The sequence below is a fragment of the Daktulosphaira vitifoliae genome, unplaced genomic scaffold (genome assembly GCF_025091365.1).
Source record: "Daktulosphaira vitifoliae isolate Bord-2020 unplaced genomic scaffold, ASM2509136v1 Scaffold_3, whole genome shotgun sequence".
NCBI classification, from domain to species: Eukaryota; Metazoa; Arthropoda; class Insecta; order Hemiptera; family Phylloxeridae; genus Daktulosphaira; species Daktulosphaira vitifoliae.
Genome location: NW_026099574.1, coordinates 873527 through 888822, shown reverse-complemented (window position 1 = coordinate 888822; position 15296 = coordinate 873527). Strand labels below are relative to the sequence as shown.

The 15296-nt window shown below is 30.4% G+C and overlaps 1 protein-coding gene and 1 long non-coding RNA gene across 6 annotated transcripts in view; one reads left to right on the top strand and one right to left on the bottom strand.

Moving 5' to 3' along the window:
• LOC126903091 (uncharacterized protein C05D11.1-like) overlaps positions 1 to 15296 on the bottom strand; it is a 234923-nt gene that overhangs the window by 56505 nt on the left and 163122 nt on the right. The gene's annotated exons all lie outside the window — the stretch shown is intronic.
• Positions 10708 to 11014, top strand: LOC126903147 (uncharacterized). The gene is made up of 2 exons (XR_007703430.1): positions 10708 to 10803; positions 10835 to 11014. It is a non-coding gene; the product is annotated as an uncharacterized LOC126903147 (long non-coding RNA).

Below are 15296 nucleotides of genomic sequence, written 5' to 3'. Positions count from 1 at the left end.
TAAATACTACAATTAGTATGCTTAAAAATTACGCTATACATTAATATATTTCACTCACCTATCGGGATTTTTTAATTGCCCCTGAACAATCCAATTCGTAGCAGTTATTTCTTTAAATATGCAAAAAAAAATGTCAACGTCCTCTTCATTGTTTAAATTGCATCGTATCACCGATACATTATTTTTTTTACTTTCTACTAATTTGCAATGCAAATCCTTATTAATATTATTGATTCCATCAATTATACAATTAATCATTTTTGCATTGAAATTATAACGTTTAATTTAGAAGTATACATCTAAAGTTTGATAAAAACAGATTGTGTTAAAATAGATTGTATAAATCTATTAAAAGTCGACCAATAGGAGCGCGGCATTTGATGCGCGCTCTGTAGCGTCTAGGGTTTCATATATCGCTTACCGGAGGATGCCTGCTCGCCACATCCTTTAGCAGTAATCCCTGGACCCTGCCTCACCAGTACCACGGTTTCGATGCAGTCGCTGGATAACGACCGGGTCGAACCTACAACAACACTCCTCCCTGCAGGCCCTGGAATCTACGAAACTCCTGGAGCGGTAACTGTGTTTTTATTATGGTGTCCTTCCATATTTGGTTTTACGGGTGTCCTTNTATGGTGTCCTTCCATATTTGGTTTTACGGGTGTCCTTCCCTGCGTTTTACCTACCGCCAGGGGATTTGTTTTCAGTGTTGCCTTCACCTAGGTGGTCGCCTTACCAGGCTATCGGGCCTACCCGCCCGTTATGAAATTACAACGTTACCACTAAACAGTTAATAGATATTACGTAAAAATAAAGAATTATGAAATTAGCAATGGTAAATCACGCTATATTAAATTCAAATGTTGTATGAGACAAACTAAACATGATAATATACGTTACATTCCACTTGTGAGTTAGAACTAATCGTTATGTACATTACTAGTCTTTTAAAGAGGTAACTTATATAATAGTGGGCCAAAAAAGAAAAACTAAATAACAATAATACAACTAAATATATACATATACAACTACATATTTCTGTTTGATACATTTACCGCGATTTGATAAAGTAGATCATTACGGATTACATTGTAACGAAAAGTTTATGTAATCGCATATCAATTGCATAAAACATTCCATGAGCCATAAATCTTACAATAATGAACTATACTTTTAAACCAATTTAATTATTAATAAAATCTCAGTCATAAAAATGATAAAACATCGAGTGATTGCAATAATTATCAACATAATAAATTTAAAAAAAGGGATTTTTCAAAACTAATTTTATATCGGTTTCGGTAAAATACCAAAGTTGAAATTTTTACCATAAAAAGTCAACATGTGTAACAATATTGTTTGAAATTTTTATGATTAAATTTTCTGTCCCATCGCAGAAAAAGTAAGTTAAAATTGCCTAAAAATCGTTATTTTAGTAATTTGAACTATTAGCTTCCATGCGAAGCTGAGAAGGAATTATTTTACTATGATGTGTTTTTTTTTTGTGTCTGTTACCACTTTTTCTCAGCTCTCACCGAATCGATTTCTTTCAATGATCCGTCAAAAGATCACAAATCGTATCTAGTCGAAGACATTACCCTCAAAAATTGAAAAAATTTTCCTCGTTTCCCGTAAATGGTGGAAACCTCCAAAAAAATTACAAATTTATGAGCTTTATTTTATCTTCACGGTGAAAATGGCTACCGAATGCTATTTTTGTGTGAAAATTCTCGATTTTATTTTTTACATTTTTTTAAAATTTTATAATGCTATAACTTATTGAAAAGTGTATCGATCAACACAATTTTTTAATGAGAAATAGTATTTATATACATCTTTCATTGGACTAACTGTTTTTTTAAATTGGACCATTTCCTTTACATTAAATAAATAAATGAATTGGATGTATTAGCATGAATATAAAACATAAATGTTTGATAATATTAAAAGAATATTATATAACCCACCTCTTGTTTTTTGGAAATATTTCAATGACAATTGAAGAAATTTTTCGAAAATAAAAATTGGTTCCTATAAAACAAATATTTAATATAACATAAGTTTAATAAATATAAATATTAAAATAGTATAAAACTAATGGTATATGATTATTTTATCTTAAACTATAAGTTTTTCAAGCACATAAACTATTTTAACTTACACCCAAACATTTTTAATTTATAATAAATATTTAAAATAACATAGTGTATATTACCGAGCTTTGTCTTGAAATAAATAATTTATTAAAAGTTTCTTAAGTGTATTTTGAGCATCAGTCAAAATAAAACGACCATCATTAGTTGAATGCAGTAGGCTCATAATAGACTAAATATAATACATATTGTTTTATAATTTGTATTACTTAAAGAATAAAATTTTATTAGTATATTACCTGTGAAGTCCATTTCATTGGTTTATATGTTTCATACTTGGAATTTGATTCAGTTAGAAATGAATATGAGGAAGATCCATTCAAATTAGTTTGCACATTTACACTATCATCACTTTCATTACTAATTAAAACACTACATTACATATACATAATTAATAATTATGTATATGTAAAGTAGATTTATACCGCATATAATATACATTATAATAATTCCATCCAAATTTTTATATTTTCATATAACAGCTATAATAATTAAAAAGTCGCCTATTTGTATTTAAAATAAAAATGTAATAGCAAAAACAGCTAAAAGCAATAGTTGAATACTATAATTTAAAAAATGTACAAGTTATACATATATAGGATCCTTAATAAAGTTAGTATTTATTTTCATGACTGAAGTGAAACTGGTGTATTACCATATTTTAAAAATTATAATACTTAAACTTATATGATTACGCCCCAATTAACAAAGCAAACAAAATAGGAAATCATGATTTTAAGTTTAAATTAATATACAAATTCTAAGTTAAAGAATATGTAATATTATGTTTACAGTGATGTTTTGTCTGGTAAATATTTATTATCAGTGATTATTGCTTATTCGTCCTTCTAAAAATAATCATAGATTAAATACACATAGATAGGCCACGGCATTCAAACAATTGGTAACCGATTTTTAGCTTCGATGCGAAGCTGAGAAGGTGTTGGTTTTACTATATTGTGTTTTTTTTTGTGTCTGTTACCTTTTTTTCTCAGCTCTCATCGAATCGATTTCTTTCAATGATCCGTCAAAAGATCACAAATCGTATCTAGTCGAAGACATTACCCTCAAAAATTGAAAAAATTTAAACATCTCGAAATATCAAACACAAATTCAATTGCAGTCTTTTGAAAACAGATTTCAGGATTTCGAGAAGGACAAAAATAACATTTTGTTTTTCATGTACCCACTTTCAATCACTTTTAGTGAAATACAAAAATATTTATGCAATATTCAGTTGGAAATCACAGAAATTCAAAACCACATTTCCTTGAAACAGATTTTTACAGAAACTGTATCATCACAACCACCGCTACAGTCTTCAGAAAATTGAATAAAATTTTGGAAAATAGTACCAAAAGAAGACTTTCCTGCATCATGTAATCTTGCCTTGCAGATTTCAAGTAGATTTGGATCTACATATATTTGCGAAAAAGCTTTTTCTACTCTAACTTATGTAAAAAATAAATATCGCAGTTTGTTAAATGCGACTCATATTTCAGATTTGATGTTGTTATCAACAACAGATTTATCACCCAATATTGAAAAATTATTAGGTAAAAAGTCTCTTCATAGGTCTCACTAATGTTTTCAATTATTTTTTTCTTAATATTTAAAAAAATTAAAACATGTGAAATTTAAAATGTTGTTTGATTTACCTATCGATTTGTCCACTAACAAGACTTTTATATTATTTGGTGTTAAATTTCTTAACTTACCAGTTATCAAGTCTAAGTGAAATATTTATTAATAATTATGTTATCAGTGTTGTGTTAGTGACAGTTATTCATTTTTCAACTCTAATTTATATGGTATATTCTTTAACTTAGTTAATCATATTCATAGTTTTTTTATCAGCTTTTGTTACTTCTTAAGTATACTTGTTTTCCTGCTTCAAGACGCCTTACTTTTGGGTAATTTTATACTTCTTTTATGCTGACACAGTTTACTCGATTCTTATTCTCGGTCTCATTACCGCCAGATTTCAAATTGATCCGCTTGGATAAAGTTTCTACCAATTCTTCTCGACTGTAAAAATAATTTTTAGTTCTAAGGAGGTTGCATTAAGCGTCTTATCCTCCTATTCAAATTCTAATAAATCTATCCCTAGAGTCACCTTAACATTCAATATCGTTCGTGATAAAACTCCTCTTGATTGTGAACATCTTCGATCCTGTCACCGTGAACTTGATTATCGATTTGCCGCCGATGAGAAAGATATAAATATCGCCTACGTTAATGGATTTCCTGCAATTGTGAAATCACGCTCAAAAAACAGCAATTCTACCTCAAAAAACAAGAGCCTTGTATTGTAGATTCTTTTGGTATCTATCAAAATTTTCGAGGTATTCGTACAGAATTATTTAATTTTAAGTGTAATGTTGCATGTTTTGATTTTATTTTTATACTTCTCACTGAAACTTGGTTAAATAACTCATTTCATTCTAATGAACTTGGTCTCACGAATTATAATGTTTTCCGTTGTGACCGTTCATGTTCTCGTGGTGGCGGCGTACTTATTGCAGTACGTAAAGATATTCCATCTTTTTTAATTACTGTTCCCAATAAATCTGAAGAACAATTGTTTGTCTTCTTTAAATTAGATTCGTTTGTTATAAGCTCCGTCTACCTTCCTCTTTCCAGTGATTTGTCCTTCTAGGATACCTATGTCTCTTCCTTTGATTATATTTTCTATCTTTATCCAAAGTTTTCTTTTATTTTTTGTGGTGATTTCAATTTGCCAGAATTTAATTGGTCTAATGACGCTAGTGGTGTTATATATTCTTCTCTTTTACCTTCTCGTTTCTCCTGTATTCCTGAAACATTTGCTTTTCGTGGTTTCTATCAGCATAACTGTATTTTAAATTCACATGGCTCACTTTTAGATTTAGTGTTTAGTAATGTTCCTGACATATCAGTTAGTTTGACTCCTGAGTCATGTGTTCCTATTGATCCCTATCACCCTGCTCTCAATCTTACCTTTCCAGTTACTAACTAGTTCTCTAATTCCTCTTTACCCAAAACTAACTTTAATTTGGCTAATTATCTGAGTATTGCATAATTTTTAAAGTCCTATAATTGGAAGTCAACTTTTTCCGCTTTAAATGTGGATCAAGCAGTAAATAGCTCCATGGATGCACTTCACTCTTCAATATTACAATTCGTTCCTCAACATAAATCCCATTCCTCCACATTTCCTCCATGGTTTAATTCTGACCTTGTTTTTAAAAAAAGGTATGCTCATTATAAATTTTAAAAAAACCCTTAACTCCTATTCAAAATTTCCTTCCTTATCTGCCAGAAGACATGACTCTTGATTGATTCTCCTGTCCTACTTTCTAAATTGAACTTTCGGGTACCTGCTCGTTCAACTCCCTATACTGCCCCTTTCCTCATTCCTCATTCATCTTCTAATTATATTTTGCATTCCGCTCTCCCACGTTTAGTGCGCATTGCAAATAATGACCTTGATTTTTTACATTCTTTTCATTTTTAATGTAGTCATTTAGCCTTCCTATTTAATATTTAAATTTTTTTTTCCCTTTGTCAAGCTTAAGTTTATTAATGTTTCATTTTTAGTTATTAGATAATTTTAAGTTGTCCAGTTAACTGTTTAATACATATTATATTTTTTGGGCTATTGCTTGTATAATTTATAATAAATAAATAAATAATTACACATTTTATAAGGTTTTCATGTATAAAATTAATAATTTCATTTTTCAAATATACAATGAAATATTAAAAAAAAAACAAATTATAAATACTTTAGAAAAAAAATATTCAAACAAATAAAGCAATTTTAACCAAAGTTCAGATCACTAAAAATGATAAAATAAAAAGTTAAGCCCATCTTATGAAATTTTGACTTCAAGTTAAATATTCTAAAAAGTTTACTATTTATTAAAGTTATACTTAAATATTCTAAGTGTGACAAGCACTCTTGTGAAGTATTTAAAATATCATATCATTCATTTGTGATTATACTATTTAATTTAAAACTCAATTGTGTTGTATACGACTTTTCATTTAATAAATGATGAATTATCTGTTGAGCATTAATAACAAAATGTATTCAAATTTCTTTTCGTTTTTTCAATTTACCAGTAATTATTTGATTTTGTGTTTGAAATATTTTATAATAACACTTCGTCTGATATAATCAAAATATTTCTAATATTATAGATTGGCATATATAGTATTTATATTACAATAACAATTCTAATATTCACGAATACATTTAATTTTTTTTGGGCTCACATTTTCTTATGTTCATATCAAATAGTCTGTATTTACGGTGTCAGAATAAATGGAATAACTATAAACTTAACATTTTAGCTTCAATGCCCTTATTGTTAAAACACCGAATTTCTATGTATCTATAATAATTAAATTATAATTTAATTTTTACTATTTTAAGTAAAAATCAAATTTAAATAATTTGTGACATTGTATAAATAAAAAAATTTTTATCATTATACTGGATTTTAAGGACTTGTAAAATAAAGGATTAGGCTAATATAATTATACTTTTTTGAAAAGGGGTTAATAATAAATTTATATATCAAGAGTCTGGGGGCGAAACGGTCAGCGGCGAAATGTCCAAGACCATGATATTCTTCCTGTGTTTTAGAACGAAATGATTCATTGGTTCGAAGAGGCGATTCTATTTTTAAAAATGACATTCTATTATTTATGAATGAACCTTCCTGAGTACACGAGGTACATCCAAAATATGCATTATATGATTTTACATTAAGTATAAAGCTTTTAGTTGGAGAATCACAAATTACATGACAATTACAAATTTCCATTAATATTTAAGCCATTATTTAATAATACTGAAAGATCTGTAATAAATGGATTTAAAAATTTATCAATTTACTTTGGTGTGGTATTTCCATAGAATACTCCAATTGGAAGTACATATTCTGATAATAAGTTACAATTTGTAAATGCAATTAAGATTGGCCAAAGTTGACCCTTTGAACTTATTGATAATGGTAGACCATCCGAATTAATACCATTAAAACAATATTTGGGGTATAGATTAAATTATTATATTTTTTTAATAAAAGAGATATCATGTTTTTTAAGCCTAAATGAATATAAGACCTTTAATCTACATTTTGAAATTATGTACATTTTAGGAGTTTTCATTAGAGTTTGAATATCTTTAGGTACATTATATATATTCGTATGGTAATCCAAACAGAAACAAAAATATTTAACAGACATATAAACTTTAGATATAGGTGATAACAATTATAAAATATGAATTATTATGGAAAGCAATAAAAATAACAAGATAAATATAGTAATCAAAACGATTTCACACTTATTTTTCCAATTCGGACAGCCAGCGGACGGCGTCCCCTTCCAATACGTGCAAACTCTTCATACCTCCTGGAAAATGATATGTCGGGCACTCTTCTACAAGGTGTTTCATAGTCTGGATCGTTCCATCAGCTTCACATAATTCTGAATCTGTCAGTTTCCATTTCTTCATCAGATGGTTTGATCTTCCTTGCCCGCAGTGAAAGCGGTTTAGTCTCGACCACTTTCTCCTTGGAAGGTTAAATCCTGAAAGCTTAAGATCCGGATCTTCAACAAGTTCGTAATTATAAGGCTTTTTTGTACTCCATTCTTTTTTCCGTTGATCTTTGATGGTAAGGTATGTACCGGAATTATCCGGCCAGCCAGGATTTCGTGATTTCAATCTCAACGGTGGTAGATTTTTTATATCATCATATAGCGGTATGGAAGCAGTTTTAGTGTACTTCTCCCATTCTCTCCTTAGGAAGTCTTCTCGCCTGATATCTGGAGGAGGAATATTTGTTAAGACTGGTAGCCAAGGTAGAAGAGTTGATTTTAGTGTCCCAGAGATAATTCTCATTGACCGATTGAGCAGTACGTCTATTTTTGAAACATGGCTGCTATTTAGCCAAACAGGATAGCAGTATTCAGCTGTGGAATAAACCAACGCAAGAGTTCCCCTTCTGAGAGAGTTGGCGTTTGCTCCCCATCCAGAACCAGCTAGCTTATTTATGATATTATTTCGGGTCGATAGTTTCTGAGCTATTCTTTCTAGGTGACCTCTGTACGTTAATTAACCCAAATTAACCCTTAGATATTTAGGAGCCATGTTGTGTTGAACTTGAAATCCGTCGAAGTTGATGTTGAGCTTCTGATTAGCCAATTTGTTATTCAAGTGAAACATTACCGATTCCGTTTTTGATGGATTGGGCTTCAGTTTCCACTTTTTATAATATTCTAAGAGCGTGGCCAAATCTTTATTTATTTTATCTTCACATGTTTTAAAGTCAATACTCTGTACTGCTAAAGCTGGGTCATAATCTGTATATTGGAATCTACGAGATGAGAGATTCTCTGGCATATCATTTATGTACACATTAAACAAAATCGGTTCTAAAATGGAACCTTGAGGTAGTCCGTTATTTAGGTTTCTCCAGCTACTTTGTGAATCATTAATGTGTACCTGGATTCTTCTATTTACTAAGAAATTATTTAGTAACTTGTTTAACTTTGAGCAAGGAATAATTTTACTAAATTTAAGCAGCAGTCCTTCTCGCCATACTGTATCCATATGCTGCTGTAAGGTCTATAAAGACCGCAGCGGTTTTAATTTTCTTTTGAAATCCTGATTTAATGAAGGTGGTAAGTGCTTTAACTTGTTCGCAACACGATCTTCCCGGGCGAAAGTCGATATGCTTACCAAGTGACTGGCTACCTTATTGGGTGAAAAGGAGTTATTTTTTGGAATTGGAGTTTTCCCACTATCTAGTCTACGAATAAGACTCAATGCTTTACGGCTAGAGTGGGTAAAGTCCAATTTTTCAGTTTTTGTTCTGCAAGTCTCTCTTCTGTTTTCATTTAGGGCGTTTAATAGTTCTTTCTCCAATAAGGGGATCACCCTTATTATTTAATTCTTCGAAGATTTCCTCATAGTACTCTGACCAGCCGGGTATATAATCTTTCCTGAAACCTCTGGAAATGTTCTTCTTTGCGACGGCTATAATAGCGTTTGTGAAACGTTCAAAAGCTCCAATATAAGGAGGGATCCATTTTATAATAAAATCTAGTTCTTTGGAAAATTTTTCCCAATTTGCTTTTTTGAAATTCCATCGGGATTTTTGTATTGTATGAATGATTGGGATTTTTAAGCCCCAGTCAACTATCACAGGACGATGTTGGTTGTGTGGAAAGTTATTGAGTACTGATCTTGTTGTTTTAAGGAAAAATTTGGCGGTGTCTGTTGAGATAATACTTAAGTTTGATGAGTATTTTTTTCTCCATCTAGCTGAAACAAAAGTACCCCTATCCTTAGCATCGAACAATAATGATAGATTATTATTCGTGATCCAATCGTGAAGAAAATCTCCATTCGCATTTTTGTTCATATCTCCAATCCTGGTGGTGATTATTAAAATCACTGATATATAAACAAGGGTGGTTTAAAATAGGTAGTCGTGAGCCTGACCAAGTTGAACCTGTTGGTTTATAATTGTAGGCGCACTACATTAACCAACAGACTAATCTAATATTTAAGTTTAATTGTTTGAGCGAAGTCAATGCTGAGTGAACAGTTGTATCACTCTTACAAGTAGAACCAATATGTGGCACTGATGCAATTACCAAATTTATTTTGTATGTTCTTAGTGGACTGTATAGAGGGTAAATTTAAATGACAACAGCTAGAAAGAAAGTTAACTAAAGATATGATTTTTATTTCTATGCTTACAAGTAAATAATTTTTCTTATTGACAACAACTAGGTAAATATCTACATTTATGACAACAAAGTTACTTTATGATTACAAGTGAAATGGTTGATTTTGTTCACTAGAAAACAACATGCATTTACAAAATGATTACCAAACTATTGTTTCAGACCAATCATACAATCAAAAATCAAGTAGATTAAATAGACTTATAAAACTAGTAACAACTTACAATCTAATATTGAGTTCTCAAGTAACATGTATAAGTAAATGTGACAATATATTAAATATACCTAACATGCTTAAATGTGTGTATTACAACTAAAATTTTTAATATAATGTTTCAAAATTAATGAATTGTTAACTCAAAGAATTAATACTCATTTGATTTTAAGGTGTAAGCTAATTCTAATCTACATGTACAAAAAAAAAGAAAACTAATAAGAACAATTTATCAATGGAGTATGTCATATAAGGAACTAAAATGAGATCAATAACTAATATTCAATTTTGTGAGGTTTAGTGTGAATGTTTAATTTGAGAAACTAGATAGTTTCTGAGAAGACAAAATAAGTTTAAGTTGAGGGATTACAAATCTGAGTATAGACAAAATTTGCAAACAAAAAATTAAATATTAGCGACTGATCGACAATGGATTTTAATAATTATAGGTAGTTTTACATGACATATTGTCAATAAGTAAAACAATTTTGAGATTCAACTGGATAAAGTTTTACCACCCACCTCCAAGAAGTATTAGAACTCTAGTGAATGATTTCAACACTAATTTAAGATTTTGACTTGACTATTTAATGTACTTGTTGATATTATTAAACAACACACTGGGTACAATAATATTATTTAAGATAACAGTTTAATGTATTTTTACTTATGTTAGTATAGTACAAGGTCAAAGGGGCACATTCCTTTTACGANCAAGGTCAAAGGGACACATTCCTTTTACGATTATGTTGTTTTACTCAATGCAGCCTATTGTATACATGTTTTCAGTTTAGTCGTAGTTTCACCGTCTATCGAGTAAAGTGACCCGTTGCCGTTGTACATCTCTTATATTATATGTTTTGACATTTTATATTAAATACTATTATATTACGAATAATTTCTAAATCTTTTAATTACATAACCTATTCCATTCAACAGGGAATAGGTACTATAGGGAATATGGGCCCAGTACTCAGTACTTAATATTTAGATTTTTTTTAGANTACTCAATATTTAGATGTTTTTTTAGTAATATAATTAATCGTGAATTTTAAAGTGCGTTCGCGTAGTAAGTGCGTCGATCGTGTTAAATATTATTGTAATTTTTTATTGTGTGCAGACAGTGTACAGAAAATTTGTTATCATANCAGACAGTGTACAGGAAATTCGTTATCATGGAAAACGAATCTATAAAAATTAACAAACTAAACGGCAGTGAAAATTGGGCAAAATGGAAATTTCAAATGACGGTAATATTAAAATCATATGATGTGTTGTTCTCTGTAATAAATGGAAGTTATGAATATCTNCTGTAATAGATGGAAGTTATGAATATCCAATTCAAATTATAAAACATGATACAGAAACAGACACAGAGGCACAATTGCGTTTAGAACAAGTGCAGCAAAAATGGTTAATGACAGATGCTAAGGCTCAACGTTTATAGTTATGTCAGTAAATGAGCAGTCATTAGATTACATAATGAACTGTGACACAGCGAAAGGTATGTGGAATAAATTACTGAGTGTATATGAACAAAAGTCTGATACATCAATTACATTAATTCAGCAAAAATTTTATAGTTATGTTATGGATAAAAATAATAATATATNTTATGTTATGGATAAAAATGATAATATGGCACAACATATATCAAAATTAGAAAACTTGAGTAAACAATTAAAACAGTTAGGTGAACCAATATCCGATTCAATGCTTATAACCAAAATTCTTATGACCTTGCCAGAAAATTATAAATATTTTTATAGTGCATGGGATTCTATATCATCTGAGAACAAAACATTGTTAAACTTGACATCCCGACTTATGGTAGAGGAAACAAGACAAAGTAATGGCCATGAAATCCAGAAAAATAATGGTGAAAATAGTGCATTTGCGGCGAAAAAATTGTTTAGAACGCAAAAACAAAAATATTCAAAATTTGGAAATCAACAAAATAATGATAGAAAACCAGGAATTTGCAATTTTTGTAAGAAACCAGGTCATTGGAAACGTGATTGCTGGATTTTGAAGAAAGAACAAGACGAAAGGAATAAAAACGAATCGAATTCTGGTAATGCACTAATAGGCGTTAATTCAATGGTGAACAAAATTAGTGATTTTGATAAATGGTATGTGGACTCCGGTGCAAGTGATCACATGACCATTAGAAGAGAGTGGTTCAGAACTTATGAGTCGTTCAAGATTCAGTTGCCAGTACGTATTGGTGATGGTAAATATATTATGGCTATTGGTAAAGGTAATATATATGTTCAAGCAAAAATTGGCGAAAAATGGGTTGACAGTTATTTGTCAAATGTTTTACATGTACCTGAACTCAAAGTAAATTTGTTTTCATGTGGAGCGTGCCTTGATAAAGGTATAATAATGATAACAGACAAAAATGTTTGTACATTTAAAAGAGGAAATAGTACAGTTGCTGTTGGAATTCGTGAGAATAAATTGTTTTCGATGATTTTTAAAACAAGGATTTCGCAAGAGATAGATCAAGTGAATATTGCTGAAAAAATTCTTACATTACAACAGTGGCATGAAAAACTAGGTCATCAGAATGTTCAATATGTTAGAAATTACCTAAGGCATATGGGTATTCAATTCACAGATATGGAAAACAAATTTTTCTGTGAAGCTTGCATTTATGGTAAACAACACAGAGAACCATTTACACTGAGCAGTACCAAAACAACAAAACCAGGTCAGATAATTCACAGTGATGTTTGTGGACCCATGGAAGAAAATTCTCTTGGTGGTAAAAGATACTTTGTTATATTCAAAGATGATTACTCTAAGTATACATATGTATATTTTATGAAACAAAAATCAGAAGTAAAAGAGAAGTTTGAATTATTCTTAAATACAGTGAAAAATCAGTTAAATATATCAGTTCTTACTTTACGAAGTGATTGTGGTTTGGAATATAAGAATGATGAAGTCAAAGCTATTTTGAATAAATTTGGTATAAAACATGAGACCAGTGTACCATATACACCACAGCAAAATGGTAAAGCGGAACGAACAATGCGTATAATAGTAGAAGCAGCTAAAACTATGTTATACAGTAAAATTTGTCAAAAAATCTTTGGGCTGAAGCGGTAAATACAGCTGTATATGTATTGAATCGTACGTTAAATTCAGATAACAAAGAAAAAACGCCCTATGAATTATGGTATAATAAAAGTCCCAATATAAGCAATTTTAAAGTATTTGGTAGTGAAGTTTATGTTCATATACCAAAAGAAAAACGTAGAAAATGGGATCAAAAAGGGAGAAAAGGAATATTTGTTGGGTATTCAGAAGAAACTAAAGGATACCGCATATGCTTTGATGGAAAAGAAGTTTCATTAAGCAGAGATGTTATATTCAAAGAATCTATGGAAATAGAAATCAAAATTAGAAAAGAAGATGAAGAAATAAATTCAGAAATGGTGGATGAAAGTGAAGAAAATAACATTAATGATGAGAATAATGTTGAAAGAAAACAAAATATGGATGAACTTGATCAATCAGCAGATCAGACTCATGAGCAATTAAAAATGAGACTTAGAGATAGACAAAATATAGAAAAACCAGTAAGGTATAGAACAGAAACATTTTATTCAATGTGTGATAATCCAGTTACATATGAAGAAGCTATGACACAAGAAAATTCAGAAGATTGGAAAGAAGCAATGGATGAAGAAATGTTGTCATTAAAAAATAATGAAACCTANTCATTAAAAAAGAATGAAACCTGGAAATTAGTAAATATACCAACAAATAAAAAAGTACTTAACAATGGCTGGGTATATCGAACCAAACTCAAGAAAAATGGAGAAGTCGATAGATTTAAAGCCAGACTAGTTATAAAAGGCTATGCACAAGTGCATGGAATTGATTTTCAAGAAACTTTTAGTCCAGTTGTAAAGTATGACTCTATACGAGTACTGCTAGCAATAGCAGCAGCCAGAAAATTAAAACTCAGACAATTTGATATTAAAACAGCCTTTTTATATGGTGATCTTGAAGAAGAGATTTACATGAACCAGCCAAAAGGTTATGAAGATGGAACTAAACAAGTTTGCAAACTTCAACGAAGCTTGTATGGATTAAAACAAGCACCCAGGTGCTGGAATACAAAATTTAAAAATTTGTTGTTAAAATTTGATCTAAAAGAAACAAAGGCAGATCCCTGTGTATTTGTAAGTAATAAAAATGAACAATTAATGATTGTAGCTATTTTTGTAGATGATGGGATTATAGCAGCAACAAATGATGAGCAGGTGGACATGATGGTGAAGTACCTGATGAGCAACTTTGAGACAAAATCAGGTGAACTTAATCATTTTCTGGGAATTGAAATTGATCAGAGATCAGATGGGTCAATATTTATACATCAGTCATTATACTGTCAACGCATTTTGGAGAGATTCAATATGGATGAATCCAATGTCCTATGCATTCCTGCAGATCCACAACACTCATTAGATGCAAATTTATCTGAATCATTACAAGCAGGGGAAGTTCCATACAGAGAAGCAGTAGGAAGTTTGTTATATCTAAGTCAGATCACAAGGCCTGATATAACATTTGCTGTAAATCTTGTCAGTCGCTATTTAGAAAAGCCTCTGATAATACATTGGAATGCGGTGAAACGTATTTTAAAATATTTAAAAGGAACCTATAACTATGGTTTATTTTTTCATTCTAGGGTGAAACTTAAGTTACATGGTTATAGTGATGCAGACTATCCTGATGATACAACAACTAGGCGATCAACATCAGGATACGTTTTCATGATGACTAATGGAATAGTAGCATGGTGTTCACAAAGGCAAAAATCAGTAGCACTCTCAACTACTGAGGCTGAATACATGGCACTGAGTCAAGCAGTCCAGGAATTAACTTGGTTGACGCTACTAACAAGTGATCTTCTGGAAACACAGGGAGAGACACCTGTTTTGTACGCGGACAATCAAAGTGCCATAAAATTGGTGAAGAATCCAAAATTCCATAAACTAAACATATAGATGTTCGTTATCATTATATTCGTGAGAAGTTCAATGAAGGGATGTTTTCACTGGAGTATGTGAGCAGCAAAGAGCAGTTAGCTGACATCTTGACCAAGCCAACACCACGAACAAGATTTCAAGAACTCAGAGAAATGTTAGGAATTAGATATA